This window comes from Globicephala melas, chromosome 3, assembly GCF_963455315.2.
Source record: "Globicephala melas chromosome 3, mGloMel1.2, whole genome shotgun sequence".
Lineage (NCBI taxonomy): Eukaryota > Metazoa > Chordata > Mammalia > Artiodactyla > Delphinidae > Globicephala > Globicephala melas.
In genome coordinates, this window is record NC_083316.1 from 161,924,642 (window position 1) to 161,940,486 (window position 15,845).

Genomic DNA, 15,845 nt, shown 5'->3' on the forward strand with positions numbered 1-15,845 from the left:
AGTTTTGGCTGAGTTCGAGTCTCATCTGAGGTGCGATTGGGTTCGAGTCCCAGTCTGAGTTGTGCGGTTTCACGATAAGGGATAGAGTGGAGTTGTGACAGAGACCCACCCCCCTCCCAACCCGGACATATTTCCTGACCTGCCTCTTGCTTGCTGGTATCTGGATTGTACAGGTGGGGGCCTTTCCATCAGGGTCGGGGAGACAGGCAATATTTGATACTCAAGTGCACTGGTAAGCTCAGAAAAAAGAAATACAATGGGGTTACAAGAGAAGGAGAGAGTGCTGGGGGAGAGCGGAGTGGTGGCCAATTTAGAAAGGTGGTCAGTGGCACAGTTGAATGTTCTTCCCATCCCAGGCCTGGAAGGGAGGTCTATGTGTGTTGCTGCAAAGACCCCCTCATCTGATCTCTGCCAACCTGTTCCTCCTGGGCAGCCGGCGGCCCCGGGAGTGCTTAGGGGATTTCTGGCTTCTGACTGTGGCCATGATGAAGTGACCTGGTGTCCCAGGGGTCAGGGCAGTGTCTCAGGGCAGTTTAACTTGGGGATTTGGAAGGTGCTTGATGTGGAGGGGGGAAGAGAAGAGGGAAGCTGTCCCCAGCTGTCACCTGCCACCCTGCTTATAGCCACTCTGTGCTGACGGCCAGATGCAAGTCAGTGCCAGACTCCTATACATTTCCTTTTTTTTTTTTTTTTGGATAATAACTCGGACTTTATTAAAATTAATGCTGGGGGAAAGGCAGTGTTAAGAGAAAAAAGACCAGCTACAGATTAGGAGAAAATGTTTGCAAAACAAGCATTTGATAAGTGACTGATATCCAAAACATACAAAACCAGAACGAAACAACACAAAACCAAAACCAAAACAGAAAAACCCTCTTAAAACTCCACAATGTAAAACAACAGTAAGATACCACTACACATGTATTAGAATGGCCACAACTGGGAACGCTGACAGCATGGAATGCTGGTGAGGATGCAGAGCAAGAGGAATTCTCGTTCACTGAGTCCTGTACATTTCTCCCTGACCCTTTCCACATAAGCTTGTCAAAGGGCTCATCCTGCCCTGTCTGCTTCCTCTGCCCCTTTCTCCTGGGTTACTCCCACCCTGGCATTTGTAGTGTGGGCCAGGCAGGGAGTGGGCCTTGCAGGATGGTGGACACACATGACCTAGGGCACGTTGTGGGGGGATGTTGCCTCTACCCTACAGGCTGGCCTCACCTTCTGGGCAGCTGTCTCGGGGGAACCCCAGCACCCTGTTCCTTCTGTTCGTTAAAGCTGGACTTTGAAGGTTGAGACCTTTCCAGAAAACCACTTGGGTCCCTAGAGTTCAGGAAGGAGGAGCCTACATTCCTCTCCATTTTTCTGGGCTCACCTGACCACCATCCCATCCCAGCTGCTGCATTTAAGGCCGTCACCCTAGCCAGTCAACTTCTCTGTTAACAAAAACTGCAGTGCTCCCAGGAAAGTTTCATCTAAATCTTGATTCATTGCTTCATTCCATACACCTCTAATGAGCTCATCCTGCAAACCATCAAAGACTGGGTGCAGAATTGGCCCGCCACTGGGATGTCTTTACTGTATCGTTAAGTAAAAAAGCAAGTCGTCATCCCCCAAATAATTGAAAACATTCATACAAATCCTTTTACACACATGTTCATAGCAGCACTGTTTACCATCGCCAAAAGGTGGAAACAATTGTCCGTCAATGGATGAAGGGATGAACAAAAAGTGGTCCATCCATATGATGGAATATTTTATTCAGCCTTAAAAAGAATGAAGCACTGATACATGCTACAACATGGACGAACCTCAGAAACATTAAGCTCAGTGAAAGAAAAGGTCACGTATCGTATGACTTTGTTTTATATGAAATTTATGGAATAGGCAAATCCAGAGACAGAAAGTAGATGAGTGGTTGCCAGGAGCTGGGAAGAGGGGATAAGGAGTGACTGCATAATGTACATGAGGTCTCCTTGTGGGGTGATGAAAATATTATGGAACTGGATAAGATGGTTGCAAAACATTGTGAATGTACATGGACCCCAGTGTTGATAGCAGCACTATTCACGATAGCCAAGACATGGAAACAACCTAAATGTCCATCCACAGATGAATGAACAAAGAAGATGTGGTACATATATACAATGGAATATTACTCAGCCATAAAAAAGAATGAAATAATGCCATTTGCAGCAACATGGATGGACCTAGAGATTATCACACTAAGTGAAGTAAGTCAGACAGAGAAAGACAAATACCGTATAATATTACTTATATATGGAATCTAAAATATGACACAAATGACCGTATCTACAAAACAGAAACAGACAGACACAGAGAACAGACTTGTGGTTGCCAAGGGGGATGGGGGTGTGGAGGAGGGATGGATTGGGAGTTTGGGATTAGCAGATACAAACTATTATATATAAAATGGATAAACAACAAGGTCCTACTATATAGCACAGGGAACTATATGCAATATCCTGTGGTAAACCGTAATGGAAAAGAATATGAAAAAGAATGTGTATATATATATATATATATATATATATATATATATATAACTGAATCACTTTGCTGTACAGCAGAAATTAACACAACATTGTAAATCAACTATACTTCAAAAAAATGTGAATGTACTAAATGCCACCAAATCGTAGAGTTTATTACTTTTTAAAAAAAATTTATTTATTTTTGGCTGTGTTGGGTCTTCGTTGCTGCGTGTGGGCTTTCTCTAGTTGCAGCGAGCTGGGGCTACTCTTCACTGCGGTGTGCGGGCTTCTCATTGTGGTGGCTTATCTTGTTGCGGAGCACAGGCCCTAGAGCGCAGACTCAGTAGTTGTGGCGCATGGGCTTAGTGGCTCCGTGGCATGGGGGATCTTTCTGGACCAGGGATCACACCTGTGTCCCCTGCATTGGCAGGCGGATTCTTAACCACTGCGCCACCAAGGAAGTCCCTGTACAGTTTAGAATGATGGCTACTGGTTGGGAATTCTCTGGCAGTCAAAAAAAAAAGAAGAAAAGAAATAAAGAAGGAAAGAAAGAAAGGAAATGGTTCCTAGTTAATTTTTTTTTTTTTTTTTTTTTTTTTGTGGTACGTAGGCCTCTCACTGTGGTGGCCTCTCCCCTTGCGGAGCACAGGCTCTGGACGCGCAGGCTCAGCAGCCATGGCTCGCGGGCCCAGCCGCTCCGCAGCATGTGGGATCTTCCCGGACCGGGGCACGAACCCGTGTCCCCTGCATCGGCAGGTGGACTCTCAACCACTGTGCCACCAGGGAAGCCCCGGTTCCTAGTTAATTTTATGTTCTGTGAATTTTACCTCAACTTTAAAAAAAAAAAAAAAAAGCAAGTCACCAAAGGTAAGTATTGCATGCTTCTGCTTTGTCTTTAAATAAAAGGACTTACAAGGGTGTGGGGTGGGAGGCAGTGCCGTCCAGGAGTGAAGGAAAGAGGCTGCCCAGTATCAATCCCCTTCTCCTACCAGTCCTCAAGGCTTTGCGCCTCCCAGCCAAGTCTGCACAAGTGGATGTGGCCTCCGGTCTGTGGGAAGGGTGGCTGCTTTGTGCCTGCCCATTGCAGGGGCTCAGGAACAGTGAACTCTCAGGATGGTGGTGAGAACAGAGTCCCAGTATAGACCAGATGGCTAACAGTGGTCACCCAGGCAGGAAGGCACTGGGTGGCCACATTGTTCATGAGCCCATTGGGTCAACACAGGGGTGGCTGGGGAAAGAGGCCAGTTGTTATCCACGGACTCCTATCCATTTGATTATTAAAATCCTCTTCTGCTAAGGCCACCCTTCAGTGAATGTCTTAGTCTGTTCAGGCTTCTCTAACAGACATACCATAGACTGGGTGGCTTATAAACAGCTATTTGTTTCTCACAGTTTTGAAGGCTGGAAGTCCAAGGTCAAGGTGCCGGCAGATCTGGCGTCTGGTGAGAGCTAACTTCCTGGTTCATAGATGGCATCTTCTTGCTGTGTCCTCACATGGCAGAAGGGACCAGGGAGCTCTCCGGGGTCTCTATAAGGACACTGAATCTCATTCAGGAGGGACCCACCCTCATGATCTAATTCCCTTCCAAAGACCCCACCTTCTAATACCATCACCTTGGGGGGTAGGATTTTAACATATGAATTTGTTTGAGGGGGGACACAAACAATCAGAACATAGCAGTGAGCATTGACATGGGATACCTCACACTTGTTGCCCATTCAGAGAAGCCTGTTTGCAGATCTCTTCCCCAGACTTCTTCATCATGAATTTTCCAATCATCTTCTTTTCAAGTCCCTGATCCTCCAGCCAAACCACTGGCTCCAGCCTCCGAATCAGCATATGATCACACATCTGGCCATTTCTCCTTCCAGGTAAAATGAACAACACCACCTGGTGCCCTGCTCACAGTTCTGCCCACTGGGATTCCCTTCACTACTGTCCTTCAGGGGTGTCCCAGAGAAGGGCTATAGTGCTGCAACTGTTCAGTTTCAGGGGGTGTCTGCAGATCATGCAGAACCATCTGTAAACCAGGCCTGAATTTTCTTTTCCTTAACTGATGGTAGGGACCTCCCCAGGAAGCCATAGGTGCAGCATGAGAGAGAGCAGGTAGCAGGGCTCTGTACCATGTGACCTTTTGCTTAAACAGTGCAGTTTTATATTACCCCTATAATAATTTTTGAAAACCTGCATACTCACTACTGTGATCTGACTGTTTGTGTCTCCCCCCACCCCCAATGTGTATGTTGAAATCCTACCCCCCAAGGTGATGGTATTAGGAGATGGGGCCTTTGGAAGGGAATTAGGTCATGAGGGTGGGTCCCTCATGAATAGGATTAGTGCCCTTATAAAGATAACCAAGACTCCCTGATATGCACTATTAGAAGCGACAGATGTGGGGCAAGAGATCGTGCTAGAACCATCCACAGCATGGTGGCTAAATGCAGTCTGCTGTCTGTTTCTGTACAGCCTGTGAGTTAAGAATGGCCTTTTCTTTTCCTTCCTTCCTCCCTCCCTCCCTCTTCCTTCCTTCCTTCCTTCCTTTCTCTTTCTTTCTTTCTTTCTTTCTTTCTTTTTCCTTTCTTTCTTTCTCTTTTCCTTCCTCCCTCCCTCCCTCCCTCCCTCCCTCCCTCCCTCCCTCCCTCCCTCCCTTCCTTCCTTCCTTCCTTCCTTCCTTCCTTCCTTCCTTCCTTCCTTCCTTCCTTCCTTCCTTCCTTCCTTCCTTCCTTCCTTCCTTCCTTCCTTCCTTCATTTTTGACCATGCCTCACGGCATGCAGTATCTTAGTTCCCTGACCAGGGATTGAGCCCATGCCCCCTGCAGTGGAAGCATGGAGTCTTAACCACTGGACCGCCAGGGAAGTCCCCAGGCCTTTTCATTTATAAATGGCTGGAAAAAATTTTCACGACTTGAAAATTATCTGCAATTCAAATTTTAGTGTCCAAGGGATTGGGGGGATAGAACAGATGTTGTTGAAGGGCATAAACTTGCAATGAGTAGTAAATAAGTCCTAGAGTTCCACAGATACACAGACGAGTAAATATAGACAACAGTCTTGTATTATAATCATCAGACTTGCTAAGAGACTAGCAATTTAATTATTCCCACCACTAAAAAGAAATAATGATGTAACATCATAGAGGTGCTAATTATGGATACAATGGCAATCATATTACAATATCTAAATCAGTTACAATATATAAATGTGTCAAGTGTTGGACACCTTAAATTTACACAGTGTTATATGGCAAATATATTTCAATTAAAGTCAGAGTTCATAAATAAAGTTTTATTGACACACAGCTGTGCTCATTCATTTACCTATTATCTGGGGCTGCTTTTATACTACGAGGCAGAGTTGAGTCATTGCAACAGAGACTGCCTGGCCCTCAGAGCAGAAAATATTTCCTGTCTGGCCCTTTCCAGATGTTTGCAGACCCCTGCTCTAAGGAGCCTAAGACCTGAATGTTACCTGATGCTGACTCGGGGCTTCCTGGGATGTTTCCTGGTTGGCACAGCAAAGAGGTGGGTGGGAGTTGGAGTTGGAGGGGAGTGAGGACACGCAGAAGACTCTGATGATTAACACTGGGGAGGGGACGATGAGGATTCCCCCGGGGGGAGGGGACACTTGAGCCTTCAAGGTGGAGTGGGATTGAGCACTGAGATGGGCAGGCTGGTGGGGGCACAGCAGGAGCAGAGACAGGAAGGCCAGACCTGTCTCAAGTAATGGCCTCACCCTGGGCTGATGGATGGGATAGAACCATCCCATTAACCATCCGCCATCTAACCAGTCACAGGGTCCCATCTCCTGTCTCCGTGTTTCTCCCTTCCCTCTGTTTTTCCCTGCCCCGCCCTGGTGCCATCATCTGTCATTGCCTTGGGTTCCGGGATGTGCCCCACCTCCCTTCTCTGGTCTCCCTGCCCCAATCATCTCTTTTCTCAGCGTAGCCAGTGAACTTTCCTTTCCTTTCCTTTTTTTTTTTTTTTTAAATTGAGGCAAAATAAATAACATAAAATGCACTTTTTTTTTTTCTTTTTGGCTTGCGCCACGTGGCTTGCAAGATCTTTTTTTTTTTTAGCGGTACGCGGGCCTCACTGTTGTGACCCCTCCCGTTGCGGAGCACAGGCTCCGGACGCGCAGGCTCAGAGGCCATGGCTCACGGGCCCCAGCTGCTCCGCGGCATGTGGGATCTTCCTGGACCGGGGCACGAACCCGTGTTCCCTGCATCGGCAGGCGGACTCTCAACCACTGCGCCACCAGGGAAGCCATTGCAAGATCTTAATTCCCTGACCAGATGTTGAACTCAGGCCCCCCAGCAGTGCAAGTGCCAAGTCCTAACCACTGGCCTGTCAGGGGATTCCAAACCATTTTATTATTTATTTATCTATTTATATTTTTATTTTTTGGCCATGCTGCGCAACTTGCAGGATCTTAGTTCCCTCGACTAGGGATATTATTTTTCCTCCACCAGGGATTGAACCCGAGCCCTCCACAGTGAAAGCGTGGAGTCCTAACCACCTGACCGCCAGGGAATTCCCCAAACCATTTTAAAGTGTACAATTCCCTGGCATTTAGGACGTTCACAATGTTGTGCAATTATCACCACCATCCATCTCCAGAACATTTCCATCACCTCAAGAAATACTGTACCCATTAGCCGCCATACCCATTCCACCTCCCCTAGCCCATGGCAACCACCAATCGTCGTTTTCTGTTTCTATGCATTTCCCTCTTCTGGACACTTCATATCAATGGAATCATACACTATGTAGTCTTTTGTGTCTAGCGTCTTCCAGTTAGTTTGTTTTTGAGATTCGTCCACGTTGTAGTATGTATCAAAACTTTGATCAGTTTCTGAATGAACACTCGATTGTATGGATATACCACAATTTGTTTATCCATTCATTTGCTGATGGACACGTGGGTTGTTTTCACCTTAACCCATGACATAAATACACCTAACATAAATTTTACCATTTTGATAATTTTTTAAACTTTTTAAAATTGTGGTAAAATATACATAAGATTTACCATTTTAACCGTTTTTAAGTGAAAGTTTAGTGGTTTTACATACATTTACATATTGTCACCCAACCATCACCACCATCCATCTCTGGAACTTTTTCATCATTCCAAACTGAAACTCTGTCCCTGGGAATTCCCTGGTGGTCCAGTGGTTAAGACTCCATGCTTCCACTGCAAGGGACACGGGTTCAATCCCTGGTTGGGGAACTAAGATCCTGCAAGCCGTGAAATGCTGCCAAACAAACAAAAAAACCCCACCAACCAACCAACAAACAACAACAAACAAACAAAAAAACCCAAACCAGGGCTTCCCTGGTGGCGCAGTGGTTGAGAGTCCGCCTGCCGATGCAGCGGACACGGGTTCGTGCCCCGGTCCGGGAGGATCCCACATGCCGCGGAGCGGCTGCGCCCGTGAGCCATGGCCGCTGAGCCTGCGTGTCCGGAGCCTGTGCTCTGCAACGGGAGAGGCCACAACAGTGAGAGGCCCGCAAACCACACACACACACACACAAAAACAAAAAAACCCCCAAACCAAACTCTGTCCCCATTAAACAATAACTCCTCACTCCCCTCACACCAGCACCTGGTAACCACTGTTCTTTCTGTCTCTAAGTCAGTGAGTTTTTACAAATGGAAGTCTGAGCACGCCAGCTCTCCTGAGCCTTCAGAGGCTCCCTTCTGCTCTCAGAATAAAGACCAAGTAGTCCCAAGGAGGATGTACATGGCACCTTGGTCTTCTCAATTTGCTCCTACTCAGAACTTCTTTCCCTGCATGGAATGTCCCCACCCCTCCCCCTTCTCCCACTAGACCCTTGTCCTTCAGGCCATGTGTACATTTCCCCTTCGCCTTCTGAGGAAGGTCAGCCTCTCTGCAGTGCTCTGGGCTGTTCCTTCACAGCACACATCCCAGTTGTCATTCATTATTTCCCTGCTTTTTCTTTTTGGTTTGTCGATGTAGTTTTGTCGATGTGCCCTTTGCCTCCTCCATCTGACTGGGAGTCCGTGAGGATGTGACAGTGCCCATCTTACTCTCCACCGTGCATCCTCAGCTCCTGACCTGCACCTGGCACCTAACCTGTGCCCTATGTACAGTTGAAGGACTGGCAGAAAGTCCCCGCAAGGGGGGGAGGATGGGCTGTGGCAGGAGGTGGACATCTCGAGCTCCGGATGGTGTGGGGAGCTTGGGCTGCAGGTGGGCTGCATGAGCAGAGAGCCCAGGGAAAGGGGGGCGCTGGCTGGGTGGGGGCTGCGGTTACCCTGATGGAGGAGGGAGGGTCTGCCCGAGTGGAGCAGTGGGTGTGGAGAGCTGGGCGACTGGGCACAAGTGCAAGCTGGAAGCTTGATCAGGTGGAGGTGAGGCTGAGGGACAGGTGAATGATGCTGTTGCATGGGTGGCTGTCCTGCATGCACATTCAGAGCCTGGGGAGGCCAGCCTGGGGCTGGAGCCCCGCTAAGGGCTGGCAGCCTGTGTCCCACAGTGTCCATGTGTCCCCCCACCCCCCCATCCCACCCAGGTACGCTCCTGGAGCGGGCTTGACCTGCCTCAGCTGGAGGCATCTGCACAATCTGCAATTTCCAGCACCCAGTTCCGGCCAAGGAGAGGGACCTTTATAAAGTCAGATTTGGCTTTCCCCCAACTGGCTGGCCTCCTTATCCCTGATTCTAAATGCCAGCTTGTCACAGTGTGTCTGCACGCAAGCAGGAGCCTTCATCTCTAGGGGCGGTGGTTGGGGGGATGTTTGCTGTGCTAGGGGCAGCATGAGGGTGGTATCTCTTAACAAGCTGGTGGCCATTTCCCACCCTTCCACCCGCCCCATGGTTCTTTTTATAGCTCACATTTACAGAAAGCCTAAACATCTGAGCCTGGGCCTCGTGACAGCAGGCTGTTTGAGGCTGCAAGGGAAGGGGCGAGAAGGCAGAGAGGCGGGGGTGTCTGAGCCCAGCGTGGAGGACGGCTGGCTGGGTCAGGGGCGGCTGCTGGCTTCCTTCCATCAGCCCCACAGTCTCAGATGGTGCTGAGCTATATTTAAAGGCTGCTTTCTCTGCCTCCACTGATGAATGAGTCAGAAGGAGGGCTGGTGTGGCCCCAAGGCTTGGCCGGGTCCACCCTGAGAAGCTGGGAGCAAACTCCTCAAGAAGTAATCCTGTAGCAGCCCCAGCAGGGTCCCTACTGACCTGGCATCTCCTTGCTCAGGCCACCCTCCCCATCCCTGCCCCAGCTGTGCACCAGGTGAGAAGCCCAATGAATGACCCCTGACTTAGGGGTACCCACAGGCAGCTGAGGACCAGTGATGGCTCCCTGGGCTTATGCAGTGGCCTCTGTAGCCAGGTAACTCCTGCAGGATTCCCAAGGCATCCACTTCCTCTGGAAGTGGACTGTTACGTTTTCTTGCTTTTATAGCATCACCATGTGCCACTGTGGTTGGCACTGCATGCACACACAGTGCCAGGTAGCCCCAAGGGGCCTGCACACACATGTCCTCCTTACCTTACTCCTATTTTATTGATTAGAAGGCTGAGTCCAGGGTTGGGATGTATCTTAGTCCATCTGGGTTGCTATAACAAAATGCCATAGACCAGAAGGCTTATAAACAACAGACATTTATTCTTTACAGTTCTGGAGGCTGGAACATCCAAGACCAAGGTGCCATCAGGTCTGGTGTCCAGTGAGGGCTTCGTGGTTCACAGATGGTGTCATTTTGCTGTGTCCTCACATGGCAGAAAGGGCAAGTGAGTGCCCTGGGTTTCCTTTGATAAGGGCACTAATACCACTCATGAGGGCTCCACCCTCATGAGCTGATCACCCCAAAGGCCCCACCTCTTAATACCATCACATTTTCTTTTTAAATTGGAGTATAGTTGCTTTACAATATTGTGTTAATTTATACTGTACAGCAAAGTGAAGCTATACGTATACATATATCCCCTCTTTTTTGGATTTCCTTCTCATTTAGGTCATCACAGAGCATTGAGTAGAGTTCTCTGTGCTATACAGTAGGTTCTCATTAGTTATCTATTTTATACATAGTATCAATAGTGTATATATGTCAATCCCAATCTCCCAATTCATCCCACCTCCCCTTCCCCCTTGGTATCCATACATTTGTTCTCTATGTCTGTGTCTATATTTCTGCTTTGTAAATAAGATCATCTATACCAATTTTTTCAGATTCCACATATATGCCTTAGTATATGATGTTTGTTTTTCTCTTTCTGACTTAATTCACTCTGATGACAGTCTCTAGGTCCATCTATGTCTCTACAAATGACCCAATTTTGTTCCTTTTTATGTCTGAGTAATATTCCATTGTATATATGTACCGCATCTTCTTTATCCATTCCTCTGTTGCTTCCATGTCCCGGCTATTGTAAATAGTGCTGCAATGAACATTGGGGTGCATGTGTCTTTTTGAATTATGCTTTTCTCTGGGTGTATGCCCAGTAGCGGGATTGCTGGGTCATATGGTAGTTCTATTTTTAGTTTTTTAAAAATACTGTTTTCCATAGTGGCTGTATCAATTTACATTCCTACCAGCAATGCATGAGGGTTCCCTTTTCTCCACACTCTCTCCAGCATTTATTGTTTGTAGATTTTTTGATGGTGGCCATTCTGACTGTTGGGAGGGGATACCTCATTTTTGATTTGCATTTCTCTAATAATTAGTGATGTTGAGCATCTTTTCATGTGTTTGTTGGCCATCTGTATGTCTTCTTTGGAGAAATGTCTTTTAGGTCTTCTGCCCATTTTTTGATTGGGCTGTTTGTTATTTTGATATTAAGCTGCACGAGCTGTTTATATATTTTGGAGATTAATCCTTTGTCAGTTGCTTCATCCACCCTCATGACCTGATCACCCCAAAGGGCCCACCTCCTAATACCATCACATTGATAGTTAGGGCTTCAACATATGAATTTTGTGGGAGCACAAACATTCAGACCATAGCAGGATGTGTGTGTATGTGTGTAGGTGGCAGAGCAGGGATTGGAGGATGGTCTGTCCAACCCTACTATGCAGATGTCACCTACTAACCCCAGTGCTGAGGCCCACAGATGGGTGAGATCCTGCACTTGGACACTAGTGGGCAGCGGTGGGGGTGACCCCCCCCCTTCTCCTGCCAGGCACAACAGAGCTGGAGAATGATGCCAGGAGTGTGAGATAGACCTGTGCTGTCCAGGATGGTCGCCATGAGCCACACGTGGCTATCGAGTGCTTGAAAGGTGCTGATCTGAATGGAGATGTGCTCTGAGTGAAAAACACATGCTGGGTTTCAAAAACTCAGCACGAAAAAACAATGTAAAAGATCACGATAATATTCATATTGGTTACATGTTGAAATGATTATATTTTGGCTATGTTGTATTATTAAATAAACATATCACTCAAAATAATTTCCAGGACTTCCCTGGTGGCACAGTGGTTAGGTATCGCCTGCCAATGAAGGCGGCACGGGTTCGAGCCCTGGTCCGGAAAGATCCCACATGCCGTGGAGCAACTTATCCCATGTACCACAACTACTGAGCCTGCGCTCTAGAGCCCGTGAGCCACAACTACCGAGCCCGCGTGCCACAACTACTGGAGGTCGCGTGCCTAGAGCCTGTGCTCTGCAACAAGAGAAGCCACCGCAATAAGAAGCCCACGAACCGCAATGAAGAGTAGCCCCCACTCGCCACAAGTAGAGAAAGCCCGTGCGCAGCAGCAAAGACCCAACGCAGCCAAAAGTAAATAAATTTAAAAAAATAAATAAATAAAAAAACAAGGAATGGAGTTGTGACACATGTTATGACATGGGTGAACCTTGAAAACATTATGCTGAGTGAAAGAAGCCAGATTGAAAGGTCACATATTGTGTAATCCCATTTATGTGAAATGTCCAGAAGGGGCAAATCCACAGAGATAGAAAGTAGATTAGTGGTGGCCAGGGGCTGAGGAAGGGAGATTGGAGAGTGACTGCTAATGGGGATGGACTTTATCTTGGGGTGATAAAAATATATTGAAATTAGCTAGAGGTGGTGGTTGCACAACATTGTGAAGGTACTAAATGCTGAAGAATTGTCCACTTTAAAGTGTTAATTTCATATTATGTGAATCTCGAATCTCTCCGCAATTTTAAAAAAACTAAAAAACTTCACTTGTTCCATTTTTACTTCCTTTAATGTGGTGACTAGAAAACCCAAGTGTGACTCATTTTAAATTGCCGTTGGACATGGCTGGTCTAGATCACCGTGCCTTCAGGGGAATCAAATCACACCTGTACTCTCTGCTCAGGGGGTGAAAACCCCCAGGACCACTGCTGACCTGGAGCAGGGCAGGGAAGAGCTATAGTCCTGGGGGCTGAGGAGAGGGGGAAGGGAGCTGTGACTGTCCATCCCTGTCCATCAGGGGACTTTTTTTTTTTTTTGCGGTACGCGGTCCTCTCACTGCTATGGTCTCTCCCGTCGCGGAGCACAGGCTCCGGACGCGCAGGCCCAGAGGCCATGGCTCACGGGCCCAGCCGCTCCGCGGCACGCGGGATCCTCCCAGACCGGGGCATGAACCCGCGTCCCCTGCATCGGCAGGCGGACTCGCAACCACTGCGCCACCAGGGAAGCCCCACCAGGGGACTTTTGATGTATTTTTCAGATAGTGAGGCAGCATGACCTTGCTCTCCCTGGCTGGCCAGAGGAATGGAGGACTGAGGTTGGTGCAATACTCTGAACCACCTTGAACTTTTGACACCTGAAGTTCAAAGACCTGGAGACTGTTCCTGTTGCTTGGTGGTTTGGTGGTTTATGCCCCCAGCAGTCCTGGTGGGCAGGGAGGTGTCACCTGGGAGTGGGTTTAGGATGAGATGACAGCAGAACCAGAAAAGAGGGCACAGCATGGAGGAGACAAGAGGTAACTAGGTTCCAACCGGCAGGGGCATGTCATGTCCAGGGCTGACTGGAGGGAAACCAAGTGGATGAGGGTTCAAGGTCTACCCTTTTCCACCCATGTGACCTTGGGCAAAGGATCGAACCTTTCTAGCCTCTCAACCTTTTATCTGAAAGTGCCTCCCTCATTTCCTCCTATCCACTCCCTCCTCTCACAGCGCTCTCAGGAGCATCTCTTCTGGCTTCCCTCTCCAGTGGGCTCTTCCTGCGAAAAGTGGAGCCAGAAACTTAGCGGCTCACAGGGTCTTCGGCTTCCGCCAGCTTTAGCTGGCTTGGATTCTGAGTCCCCCTGAACCATCTGCTCCGTTCTGAGTAGTCGTTAGAAAGTTCTTTCAATAGAGCGCCCTGCCATTTACTTGCGTGATGTCCCGCAGGTCCTCTTTCTGACCTTGGAGCAGGGAGTAGAGGCGCTCTCACGCTCTCTTCTGGCTCCACTTCCGCGTTCGCGGACACCCCCCACCCCCGCCCCGCTCCTAGTTACAGCGATCACGCGCTCGGCCATTCCCCATCTGGCCTCTAGGTGGCGCTGCCTGCCTGCCTGGTGCACCTTGACTGGTCCAGCCTGTGCAACCTCAGCTCAACCAAAGCCCCCTGGGCGCTCCCACGGACCAGGAGCTGGGGACATGTCCTTGAACAAGACCCAGGCCTTGGTTTTGGGGGGAACACAGCCTCATTTGGTTGTCCAGTGGATTGATTATTATTATGTAGTCTTTGATTGACCTGGGAGATCTGGAGATCAGAGAAAGCACTTTTTGCAGGAGAAGGCGTCTGGATGCCTTTAAAAACTGTTTCCTGATTACAAAAGCGATCGTGTGTATTTGTAGAATTAATTAAGTACAGTACCAAAGTCTACACTCCCTCCATTGAGGGCCTTCCCCACCCTCTTCAGAGATAAACAAAACGGTCCACAGCTGGCTGAGCACGTCTCTGGATCATTTTCTACTGAGCAAATGGGGTCTTGGAGGATACTTCCTCGATGGTGAATTCTTTCTCCTGTTTAAGAGCTGGAGCAGGGTGGATGAGGGGGAGGGTGTGGGGAGGAGCTGGGCCTGTGGGGAATTGTCTGGGAGGTGGGGAGGAAGGTGGGAGCTCTGGGCAGCTTGCAGGGCCCGAGGTGGTGGGCCTGATGGGGAGATTGCAGGAGGGCCCGGGCCTCCATTCTCAACAGGGACAGGAGACCCCATGGAAAATGGGTGGCATTTTTGGCAGATGGGGCTATCATGGCAGATCGAGGGCGGGGGTGGGATGATTTTGGTTCTGTGTCCATCCCCTCTACAGACTCTCCTCCAGCCAGCAGCCCACCTCCCCCCCTTTTTTTTTTTTGCGGTACGCGGGCCTCTCACTGTTGTGGTCCCTCCCGTTGCGGAGCACAGGCTCCGGACGCGCAGGCTCAGCGGCCATGGCTCACGGGCCCAGCCGCTCCGCGGCATGTGGGATCTTCCTGGACCGGGGCACGAACACATGTCCCCTGCATCGGCAGGCGGACTCTCAATGACTGCGCCACCAGGGAAGCCCCATAAGTTTGTTTTCTACATCTGTGACTCAATTTCTGTTTTGTAAATAGGTTCATTTGTACCAATTAAAAAATTTTATTTATTTATTTTTTTGGCTGCATTGGGTCTTCATTGCTGCGCGTGGGCTTTCTCTACTTGCGACGAGCAGGGGCTACTCTTCGTTGCGGTGCGCGGGCTTCTCACTGCGGTAGCTTCTCTTGCTGCGGAGCACGGGCTCTAGGCACCCAGGCTTCATTAGTTGCAGCGTGCAGGCTTCAGTAGTTGCAGCGTGCGGGCTTCAGTAGTTGCAGCACGCAGACTCAGTAGTTGTGCCTTGTGGGCTCTGGAGCGCATGTTCAGTAGTTGTGGCATATGGGCTCAGTTGCTCTGTGGCATGTGGGATCTTCCTGGACCAGAGCTCGAACCGGTGTCCCCTGCATTGGCAGGCAGATTCTTAACCAGTGTGCCACCAGGGAAGTCCCTGTACCATTGTTTTAGATTCCTCATACAAGTGATATCATATGATATTTGTCTTTCTCTGTCTGACTTACTTCACTCAGTCTGACAATCTCTAGGTCCATCCATGTCGCTGCAAATGGCATTATTTCATTCTTTTTTATGGCTGAGCAATATTCCATTGTATATACCTACCACACCTTCGTTGTCCATTCTTCCGTTGATGGACATTTAGGTTGCTTCCGTGTGCTGGCTATTGTAAATAGTGCTGCAATGAACATTGGGGCAGCAGCCCTCTTCTGCTCATCCTCTGCAGCATCCCCACCAGGCCTTCAGCAGGTGTTTGGCTTAGTCTGTTCAGGTGCTAAGAATATCGTGGACTCGTGGCTTATAAACAACATTCATTTACTTCTTGCAGTTCCAGAGGCTAGGAGTCCGAGATCAGTTGGATCCAGTGAGAACCCACTTCTT